Source organism: Mchenga conophoros, linkage group LG2, assembly GCF_057382185.1.
Source record: "Mchenga conophoros isolate Kocher_MC1m ecotype Shallow Benthic linkage group LG2, M_conophoros_male_GT1.1, whole genome shotgun sequence".
Taxonomy (NCBI): domain Eukaryota; kingdom Metazoa; phylum Chordata; class Actinopteri; order Cichliformes; family Cichlidae; genus Mchenga; species Mchenga conophoros.
In genome coordinates, this window is record NC_140527.1 from 6,495,256 (window position 1) to 6,506,864 (window position 11,609).

At 38.5% G+C, this 11,609-nt stretch overlaps 1 long non-coding RNA gene across 1 annotated transcript; it reads right to left on the reverse strand.

The window, feature by feature from the left end:
- Positions 1-3,740: 3,740 nt before the first annotated feature.
- LOC146581605 (uncharacterized) lies at positions 3,741-9,854 on the reverse strand. Its single transcript, XR_014888558.1, has 3 exons — positions 9,716-9,854; positions 5,096-5,152; positions 3,741-4,301 (listed from the first exon to the last, which is right to left on the reverse strand). It is a non-coding gene; the product is annotated as an uncharacterized LOC146581605 (long non-coding RNA).
- Positions 9,855-11,609: the final 1,755 nt, after the last annotated feature.

The following is an 11,609-nucleotide window of genomic DNA, read 5'->3' on the forward strand; positions in this document are numbered from 1 at the left end:
ATTCTGGTCCCTGTACAACTGATCCTTCCAAGGCTGAAAGTCAACATTAAATTCGATGTTTTCATTAAGGCCAAGTGTTGCATAATTCCCTTAGAACTAATTTTGCCTGTGCTTTAACATTTATTTCTTTTATATTTGATTTCACACCAGATATCTCCTGTTAGTGTAAAACATGAAATTCTTAATTACTTAAATAAACTTTTTACTTGGATGACTGATAAATTAAACAAAGATTTAGTGGCTCAGGAAGGGTGGCTGACATAAAAATCTGTGCCAAATCAAAGAAAAGAATATTTTGCTATGGTGACTCCTTGCTAATAAGAGAGCAGCTGGAAAAAAAAAATATGTGGGATGTTAGTGTATTTAAAAAGTTTTTCAACTAGATAATAAATGGCAGATATCAATACCATAATTTAAAAAAAACATAATCACAACTATGTATAACACAGCCTGGCAATTAGATAACTGATATCATGTGTCAGAGAATTTATTGCCAATTGTTTTGATCATTGTTATTTTAGTAACTATTTATTTGACTACTGTGCCCAAGCACTTTGGGTCATTTGCATTAAATGTTCTCCCTCAGTTGCCCATGATGTCACAGTACAAATTAAGTGCAAGAAAAATACAAATCCTACTTCTAATCCTTAAATGGTTGGTGCTCTTGGGTCTTGAAGAGAATCAAGTCTTCCCTTGCTTCGAGTGCAATAGGTCTGGATTGCATCTGTGACTCCCATTCTTATCACCTTGATGATCTTGTACTTAAAGAATCGGCAGACAGTTGGTCATTTTTCAAGGCAAAGGTAATGCTCCAGGTGCTAAATTCAGGCAGCACTTATCCAAATACAAATTTGTTCCACACCTCTTTGGAGCAGGAAAAGTCTTAAACCTTAAATTTTGTTTATAACTCTTATTTGATTTGGTATCTAAATGGAGAAATCACTACCTCAAACCATTTGTTTGATATAAAAGCTTTAGATTATCATCCAAAGGGTTAGATTGTCATCTGGAAGCATCTTCGAGGCTGATTAAAACAAAACAATCTGAGTCCTTGTGTCCCACCACTTTAACTAATATGCTGACATCTCAATAACCTTGATGTTTTGAAAATGAACTTTTATTTACTACACTATTTTGCTTCGTAATTGGTGTATTGGTTAGTTTAAACTGACACTTCTTGAATATTAACTGAGACCAAAGCTTCAAATGCCTATTAAGAATCTGACAGTGCTGCCCTCAGTTTTAGGAGAGAATTATGGCTGCAGCCAGTGACCTTCATTACTGATAAATCTGCTGTTTTTTTTTGGTTGTTGCTGTTTGTTTTTAATTTTAAAGCCTATGGTTTTCTTTCTTTTGATTGTTCCTGGTTAAATAGAAATAGCAAATACAGTGTATATAACTTATGATGAACACAGGAAGAGCAAATTTGCAATAACAAATGTCTTTCCCACTTGTCTTTAAATTTGTCAGCATTGATTTTGTGCAGACTCTATACTTTCCCATTTAAAAAACATTGCATGAGACATAAAGAGGAAAATGGAGGAAAGGGTTCACAACTTTAGATTCTTGGGATTAGTTTGCAGGTTGTGTGGCATTATTCATAGGTCTGGCTGTATTCTAAGGTATTAACTGGACAGTTAAACTGTTAGAATTGCTGGGAAAATTGGGAATCTCCCAGCCCCTGTGAACTGTGAACAAAAAAAGTTAAGCTTTCTGCCTCACAAAGACTCTAAAACCCCATTAAGAACCAAAGCCACGATGTGTCTCCATTGCAGTTTTGTCCTTTATAGCTTCCCCTGTCCTTTTTTAAACTTGCCACATTTCAAAGCAGATGGGATACACCCAAGGATTGGCCTGCTGCTATTCATTCTCATTGCCTTTTTTAGCACTTCTTTCCACTCTGGTTGTTCCTACATTGGGGTAATTACCATTCAGCACTCTCCTGAAGGCTCTAGCTGTAAAATTCAATCAGCAACCAAGCAAGATTTAACTCCCAAACTCCCATATGTTGAAGCAATAAAGCCCTGTCCATTGATTTCGCAGTAACATCCTCTCTCTTTTGGCTGTGTTCAAACCGCTTTGGCTTTTTATATGTGATTGCAAATAATATTGGAAATAGATGAACTTTGTTAAAGGACGGCAACAGGGAGGGCTAAACGATATGGCTCTTCTACACAGTGTTTCACAACTGTTGCTGTTTAGGTGAACTGCAATAGGCATGAGGTGAGTGCATTAGTGTGGTGAAATAATCCAATAATTCTTATTATATTACTTCAGTAATTTGATTTTGTACTTGTATAACATTTGGGGCAATGGGTAAATTTGTCAAACAGTTATCAGCAGAAACATTTGCAAACAATACAGTTGGAGAAGAGGGTGACTGCTGTTTTGATTAAATAAAGCTGAGATCTTGTTGTTGCTTTTATTATATACACACACTTTGTTAAAGCAACTTAAAAGCTTCATATATCAGTGTGGAAGGCACAGTTAGACACTACTACATTCTAGATATTTGTAGATGAGTAACATGACTTCAGCCTGATTTGGTGAACAGGCACTTGATGTCGCCTGATGCTGAGGGTCGGGGGGTTGGTATGTTGTAAGGGATGTGTGGGAAACCATATCTGCTGCAGCTGAGTGGTGGTATTTCCTAAGACTTTAAAAACAACAGCCTTCCAGCTCTTCTCCCAACCATCCTCCTGGTTGCTTGCCAAGAGCTTTAGTCATGTTTGCATTACTGTTTTATTCATTAACTGTCTTTCACTGTGAATGACAAGAGGCTTGAATCACTGTATAAACACAAAATGGGATCTTTGAACCACACTACCTCTTTTCCTAGGGGGAAAATAACTTTGTACCCATCTTTAGTTACAGATTGGTATTATTTGTAATTTGTGATTAACATGATAACTTGATTCACTATAAGTGCAGCACAAAACCTCATAGATGTTCTTAGTTGTTTTCTAATGATTTAAACTAAACCAATTTTCAACTTGACCTTTTGAAGAATGGAAAAGTAAACTGCTCCCCAAGTAGCTTTTAGTATCATTTACAGAGCTCCCGCAAAGGCTAATGGGTCTGTTGTCATCACTCTATAAGCTTTGGTGCATTTGTTTTTGTCAATTCTCTTTCTACTCATTTTCTGTCTCTTTGTTCATTAAAAGTGCATGAAAGCTCTTTTATAGATCAGTCTTAACTACCAGGAACATTGTCAGAGCAGTTAGCTTGAGACACACTGAACTTATTAGAGGTGAGTTTGTATGCTGAGTAAAGCTACTAAGACACAAGAACTATTCTTTGTTCTTCTCTTTTCCTCTTCTGACCTTTCTGGTAATCATTAGTTTTAACTCTTTTCCCATAAAGATGACATTTGACAGCCTCCCCTGTACCCTTAATGACGAGTTTTGATGCCTCAGTGTATGTCAATAAAGAAGTGGTTTTACTACCATTAGAAGAGACTGCAAGTTTTTCCAAGGGTATCCCTAGTAAACTGTTCATTCAACAACTTCTGTTGCTTACCAAATCATTTTGTTCTGGAAGCAGGCCTGAAATATGACAAACCACTCAGTTCAGAAAGAAGAAACAAGCGTAACCCTAATAGAAGTCAATATAAGTTATACTACAGTGACATTAAGGAAAACAAGTGGCTATGGTGATAGTGTACCTCAAACACACTTAAATTTCTCAATCAAAACATTTTTTTGTGTTTAAGCTCTTTATTTAAAACACAAGACATTTTGCATGGCAGCAAAATGTCATGCCATATATCCCATAACCTAATAAACAAAACAAAAACAAAAAACTGCAAATGGGACAGTGATTGTTTATTTCTAAACAAAAAATCCCAAGTATTCCATTTATCCAAATGTTTTATAATGTAAAAACAGCAATTCACATTATTATTTTGTCTTGTACTGACCTTCCTACAATCCATAATGAAATGAAAAATGCCATTGTGCACAAATATGTAAAGTACTCAATTTAGTTTACACTGGGCCAGCCGTGGTTAAACTAAATATGAGCTTCAACATGAAACATGAAAAAACAGCACTCTGAAATGTGCAACTATGTGTTTTAAACCAAAACCAAAAGTCTTTTAGCACTCTGGTGCCTCAGTGCTCCAATTCTGTTTGTGACATAGACCTTAACTGCTTTCCACGTCCTTTGTTCAAGTTCTTTTGGTGAAGTTTCAATACACGCAATCCACCTTACCAGGAACTTTGCCACCTTCTAGGAACCTTTTCTCTTTTTTTCTACAGCAAGAGTCTCTGCTGCAGACCAGCCTCTCTTCTGTGAAGCTCCTGAGAACAAACAAAAGTATTAATAGTAATAATTAATTTTAATTGAAGGGGCCTGTGAGGTGAAGTGATATTTCTGAATCTAGTGATTTCGAGAGCATAGTGGTGAAACTAGTGTGAGGGACAGACAAGAAAATAGGAAACCGAACAAGTAAAATACAACATGTGAACAAGTGAAATAAAAAGTAGCCCCCATTTATTTTTGCCATTTCAGGGGAGATATTGTACTGCATGTACATATCTCAAAACTGGCAAACTTCCCTGTATGGCAGGGGTGTCAAACTCCAGTTCTCGAGGGCTAGTTTCCTGCTTGTTTTTGAGATATCCCTGCCCTACCTGCTGCCGATTACCTGGATCAGGTGTGCTTTGCCAATAAGAAGCTACAAGGGCAGGTTAGTTGGAAAACAAGCAGGACAGCGGCCCTCGAGGCCTGGAGTTCGACACCTGTGCTGTATGGTGTTATACAAATGCTGTAATAACTCAAACATACTTCCAGAGCTAAATAAAAACCTGTACAGTACCATAACAATCTTTTAACTGTGTTCAACAAATTCATCAACTGAAGATAAAATTGTTTCAGGCAACAGGGAACAATGAAATAATTAAACCGTCGCCTGGAAAAGAATTTGGACAGTTAGGCCAAGTTCTTTGTTTTTGAGTCACATGAAGAGGTTTAATTTTCTTTGCTGTGGACTTTTGGTTTGACTTCAAAAGCTGAATATCAGACAGCAGATTTAAATAAAATGTAAATAAAATATCACCCTAGCTCTTGAGGTGTACATTTGTTGTAACAATACCTTTCAAAGGAGTAGCACCCTCTGACTCGGTCCACCATGTTGTTGTGATCAAAGGGCCTGTTTAAACAAAACAAAACATTAAATTCAAATGCATAAATCTGGTCATTTCAGAAGTGAAGTGTTTATTAAGTGTGTCATAACTTAACAAGGAGATGGAGTCAGGCCTAATACCAAGATGGCGGCCCGTGCATCACACTAGGTACAGTGTCTCTTCACATTTTACAAGTTTGCTGTATTATTCCTGCTTATTTTGGGTCTGTTCTTGTAGAACAGCTTCGCTTTTACATATTACACCCGACTAGAGGTTTTGGATTTAGGATTACACAACTTCGACTGTTTTATCAGCAACCTTTGACTCATCCCGGAAATAAGAAGAACACCGATGCTTTTGCAGGCTGCTCGGCCAGCCGGAAGTGCTCGAAGACGGCACAGAGACTGTAAACAAAGGCAAGGGAAACACAGAGGGCTAACAGTTAATCTAAGGCTAACACCTGGTGAATAAAATGAATGAGTTATGACTGTGGATCACTAACAACAGGACACTAATGGATTGTAATGTCATGATAATAATGGAAACACAACTCTATCGAGCTAGTTGGACGCCACACTCTCCGGCGACTTCAGCTCAGCATTCAGTACAGTTATTCCCTCCAAACTCCATCATAAAGTCTGCAGATGATACTATGGTGATTGTCTCATCAGTGACAACGACGAGTCTGACTACAGGGAAGAAGTAAAGCACCTAGCTGTGTGCTGCTGACAATAACCTGCTTCTGAATACCAGCAAAACCAAAGAGCTCATTGTGGACTTCAGGAGGGAGAAAACAGACACCCATGTCCCCATCTACATAAATGGAACAGCTCTTGAACGGGCCTCCAGCTTCAAGCTCTTGGGGACCCACATCTGAGAATCTGTCCTGGTCAACTAACACCTCCAGCCTGGTCAAGAAGGCCCATCAGCGCCTCTTTTTGTTGAGGACACTGAAGAAGAATCACCTGTCTGCTGACATACTGCGTAACTTCCACCGCTGTGCGATAGAGAGCATCCTGACCAACTGTGTAACTGGTATAAGAATTGCGCTGTTGCTGACCGCAAGGCACTGCAGCGGGTAGTGAAAATGCATTACAGGAACTCCACCTCCTGCCACTGAGGATGTCCAAGAGAAGAGATGTCTATGTCAAGCACGCATCGTTCTCAGGGACTCCTCTCATCCTGCCAATAATAATAATAATAATAATAATAATAAATATCATAATGTTAGGCAATGATAAGAAAATGAAATATCGCGATAGAAAATGGGTAAAACGCGTTTTGTTGTTTTCATATGCATATGGCGGAAAAAGCATGGCGGCGACGGAGAATGAGAAGGGAGAAAGCGGATGGCTGAATGAATCAGATGAACCAGAATTGGTTTGTAAAAATGGTGCAATTTCAGTGGTGTGGAACTGGTTTGGCTTTCGTCCATCAGATACACACCAGAGCACATTTTTTGGTAGAGCATGCAAATTGGCCGTCGTTATTACCGAACCAATTTTATGTCGTACACGGCGCTCAAAAATCTGTCAAAAATGTTTTAGTACGACTTTGCTAAGCTACAGAGTCACACCGCTTGATGGATTGTCAGAGCATTACGGCTACCGTCGTCAGGAGCCTCGTAACACGTACTGTGCTTCAACATAATATTACCACATTTTGTGTATAACCTCTTTTTAAGTTTTGTGGTTACTATACATGGTTGTGCTGAGTATATGTCGGCCAATTTCCACTGGAAATTAGTGATGGGATTTCCGGCTCTTTTTAGAGATCCGGCTCTTTCGGTTCGGCTCACTAAAAAGAGCCGGCTCTTTCGGCTCCGAACCGGCTCTTCAGGTTGTTTTGTTGCTTTAATTAATTTATTATTAACAATAATATAAAATTATGCACAAAAGGAATTACTAACGTAAAAAAAAGTGGTTTTATTTGTATATGTTTATATATAAATATATGCGGTGGCCCCTAGAGACAAAACACGTACAAACTCCAAAACACATTTCTAGCATGAACGGAACTTCCAAAGCAGAGCTACTAGATCACTTAAATTACACAATTGAAAGCATATGTGTATTGTTTGTGTATTTATACACAGGCAGTCATATATATTCAAATAATTTTTAAAAAAAAGTTCATTTACCTGTTACTACCACACACCAAATCCGGTCGTTGGTACTTGCTGGCTTGTGTAGCCACTAGGTAACAAAAGCTCAACACTGCGCCCAGCATCCTGGAGCACTTCTGTTGTCTTTTGTATGTGTTTTGAGTTTTTATGTGCTTCTGAGTTTTTTGTACGTGTTTTGGAGTTTGTACGTGTTTTTGAGTTTGTACGTGCTTCAGAGTTCGTACGTGATTTGAAGTTTGTATGTGCTTTGTCTGTAGGGGCCACTGTAAATATACTTTTATTTTTTCACTCCACATAAAATGTAATAAATAAATCATATAATACAAAAATCAACTATTCACATTTCAACTTTTAACTATTTAAATTTTCAGCTTTTTCCTTTTACAAATTTAAAGTGAAAACAACACAAAACACTGCAAACCACAACACAATTAAATATAAATTATAATATGAAAACAAACAGAAGATGCATATTCTCTGTCATATGGGCCTGCATGAATAAACTTTATGAATCCTTTATCATCTGCAACCGAAAATAGTTGTGGATGATTACTATACCTTTCTAATGTGACGTTGTTGTCCCTGGCTCTCTTTCTCTCTCTCTCCCTCTGGCTCTGTTCCTGTGCTACTGAGTGTAACTACCGCCCCTCCCCCCTCTGCCCAGCATAAAGCACAAGGAAAGTATTTTGTCTAGTGTCAATTATATCGTCAGTTATATCGTTATCGCAAATTTTCAAATGTATATCGTGATAAATATTTTTGGTCATATCGCCCTGCTCTAGTTCATATGTTGATTAATGGTTTTCTTTCGTTTTTGATCTACTGCAGAATATTTTTATAAAATCCCAGGCCAGGAAAATCGCCTTCATGTTTTTCTGTGTTTTATCCTCATTTACTTTGACACAAAGGCATCTGATGTGATGCTCACACCTTTGATAAAGTCAAGTGTCAGCTTTCATGATCTGAATTATGATATTTCTGACTATCTGAGGCAAAATTTCCCCAATTCAAATCAAATTGAATCGAAAATAATCGACGCGGGACCTTGTGAATCGGAATAAAATCGATTCTAGAAATCAGTGACGATACCCAGCCCTACTGTTTTACCTCTATGGCCTCACATTGTGGTCATAAATTTTTTGTACCAGGATTTGTTTGTGCAAAAAGAATTTCTGTGTACGTAAAAAAGATTTGTGTGTGGACATAGCCAAAAAATCTCTGCACTCAAGTTTCAACTTACAAGTACGAATTTTGACCCTATTTTTCTTCCTTTCAGCTGATTGGTCAATGTCATGTCAATCACAAATGGAACTATCCAATCAGAGAACAGATTGGCTGTTGGTGGGAAGCTTTTTTGAACTGCAGGTCCTTGAAGGGTAATACAGTTGAAGCTGGAGGATCTTTATATAAATATCCCATAATACTCATAAGGTCCTTTAACTTTTGGTAGCTGTTGAAAGCATACAGTTGTGGTATACCAGTCTTCAGAAACACCATTATTACTTTAGTATTACTTTAACACAAAATCAGGGTTGACCCGGGACCACTGCTATGAGTCACACTATGCAGCATAAAGGCAGTTTCACATCGGACGCAACATGCGCTGTGCTCACCGCTAACTAAGAGCGAAGGATCCAGAATTTGTTGCGCTGGCTGCTGAGCTCTGCTTGTATATTGTTTTTTAGCGACTGCTTTAGGTGTACTAAATGCGCCTGATCCTTGTCGTTTCAAAACATGTATCTCTCTGACTTTATCTCCTCTACGAGAGTTTGTTGTATTATGTTCAAATATTTAATAAAGACAATGCAGCTCTGCAGAAGGAAGAGCTGCAAACAGGGTCTGCAGCTGCATGAAAAACCCATGGTTCTGTCCATGTCACACGCCAGGCATGGAGAGCAGAAGCAGCTATTTTGTTTCAATAAAATTGCTGAGATGACAGTAGGTTGACCAGACTCCATGTTTCTACACAAATATAATTTTACTGGGCCTCATGCACGTGACCGTGGTCTACAGGCACGTGTCCACCGTGTAACATTAAAAAGCTATATGGATTTAAAACAAACATGAGCCCATCAGAATAATTTAGAAGATAAACTGCCCAGAATCACTGCAATGGAATATGAAACATGCTAACAAGGTTAATGCGTATTCTGATCTTCAATCCCCCTTCACCACCTCCACCACTGCATACTTGAGCATTTCAATAAGACTTCAGGCTTTTAAAGTTAGTACAAATGTAATATAGGTCAAATTAAGCTCCCATGAATAAACAACCAAACCAGTGTCAAGGAGCCATCATCATCCCTCAGTAAGCCTCCAGGCCACAGAGCTAATCAATATTAGCTAACCACACACCATGTATGAAAAATATTGCAGTTAAAAACTCATAAAAAGCTAAAATATATCTCTGAAACATCTCTGCATCTATTGAGAGCAGCAATATTAAAGTTTTGAGAGGACTTACCTGGTTTCCATCATGTAATCAGTCTCTGCAGAAATTAAAATTGCTTTGCTCCATCCAACATGGCTCCTCGTGCTGAGTGTCTGTGGGGGAGGGGATAAACTGATAGGTAACGTGGGGACCGCAAAATTCAGGAAGTGTGTAACCTTTGGAAACAAGATTCTTTCCTCCTGCTGAGGCACACACTTTATGGGGGGATGGGCATGGTCATCATGGGGACCAGAAAAGTCTGGAAATGTCAGCTTACTCTCATCTGCACACATTTGTTTCATGTAGGCTTGCTTTTGTTACACTGTTGATTGTTTCTGTGTATTTTTCATATTTCTTGTTGATCAAAAATATATTATTAAAAAAAATCCAAATAAGAAAAATGGATCACTCATTTATAAAACAGCAGTTTAAGCACAGGCATATGTACTTCTTCAGCAATCACCGGGCTTTTTAGATGCTAATCTAAATAGTGACAGATTTCAGTCTGGGTTTAAACCACATCATAGCACTAAAACGGCTCTGCTGAGAGTTGTTAATGACCTTTTAATTGCAGATTTATGGAGCCCTGAGTTCTTGGTTTTACTGAATTTGTCTTCAGCCTTTGATGTGGTGGACCACAGCATTCTGCTAACAAGACTAGAATATTTAGTAGGCATTAAAAGAAGCGCCCCTGAATGGTTTAAATTGTACCTTTTGGATAGGTCCTTTTGTCATGGTCCTGGGTCCAAATGTGAGACTCAGACCCTAAATTTAAACTCAGAACCTCAGCTTTATTGCTGGAGAAAACAAAATGGGAACTGAACAAAGAATACTGGTAACAGCGACACACAGGAATAATCTGATGATACGGACACGGAGCAAGGGCAAACACAGGGCTAATATACACAGGTAGGAAGTAGGAAGTAATCAGGGAATGGAAGACAGGAGGGAGACACAGCTGGGAGAGATCAGGGCTAACGAGACAGAGGGAGCGAAGCTAGACACACTAACATAAGACACAGACCTTCACAACAAAACAGGAAACAAGAAACCACACTTTACTAAGACACGGATTAGACAGAGAGACGGACTTGACACTGAACAAAACCTACTAATATAATGATAAACACAGTATCACAAAGTAAACAGCATATAAATCCTAATCCCGAGAAATACCAAAAACATAAGAACTAATCCCTTAAAAAGAATAACCGAAACATAGCTTATAATAATAATCAATAAAGCACCAGAGAAAGAAGACAGTCCATCATTCAAAAATAAACCAAAACATAAGAACTCAAAATGCTGGGTCGAACCAACCCAGAACCATGACAGTACGTGTTTCCTGTTTACTTTGAAGGTCCCTGTCTGATGTCAGTGCGTTTTGTTTACGTTTCCCCTGCCTCATCAGCTGTGATGTCTCCCAGGTGTGTTCCCCTCCTGTTTCCCATCCCCTGATTCCTGGTGTGTGTATTTATACTGTGTGTTACCTCGTCCTCGTTGCTGATTCGTCTGCGTTTTTCCCCTCCGTCGTTCAGAGTGGTTTTCGCCACATCTCCCTGCATCTTCTTTTGTGTCTCTAGGTTTCAGGTTTGTTTTCTATGCTTAGTTTTCCCAGTTTACTTGGTTCTGTTTTTTTTTCCGCCACTCTCACCTTTTGTTGTATGAGCACGCTCCACCAATAAAGCTTCCTCACGTCAGGTGTGCCACATCTTGGGTCCTTAATATTTTCATACGGCTCACCTCGCGAACCGTGACACCTTTTCTGTTCCGATGAGGAGCTACTCTTCTTCTGTTACCCCTTTTCGTTGTGGTAATCTGTTCTGTAAACAGTAATCTGTTCTGTACAATTTTCTCATTGTACATGCTACCCTTGGGCTCTATATTTGAGAAATATAACGTTTCTTTTCATTTTTATGCTGGTGAT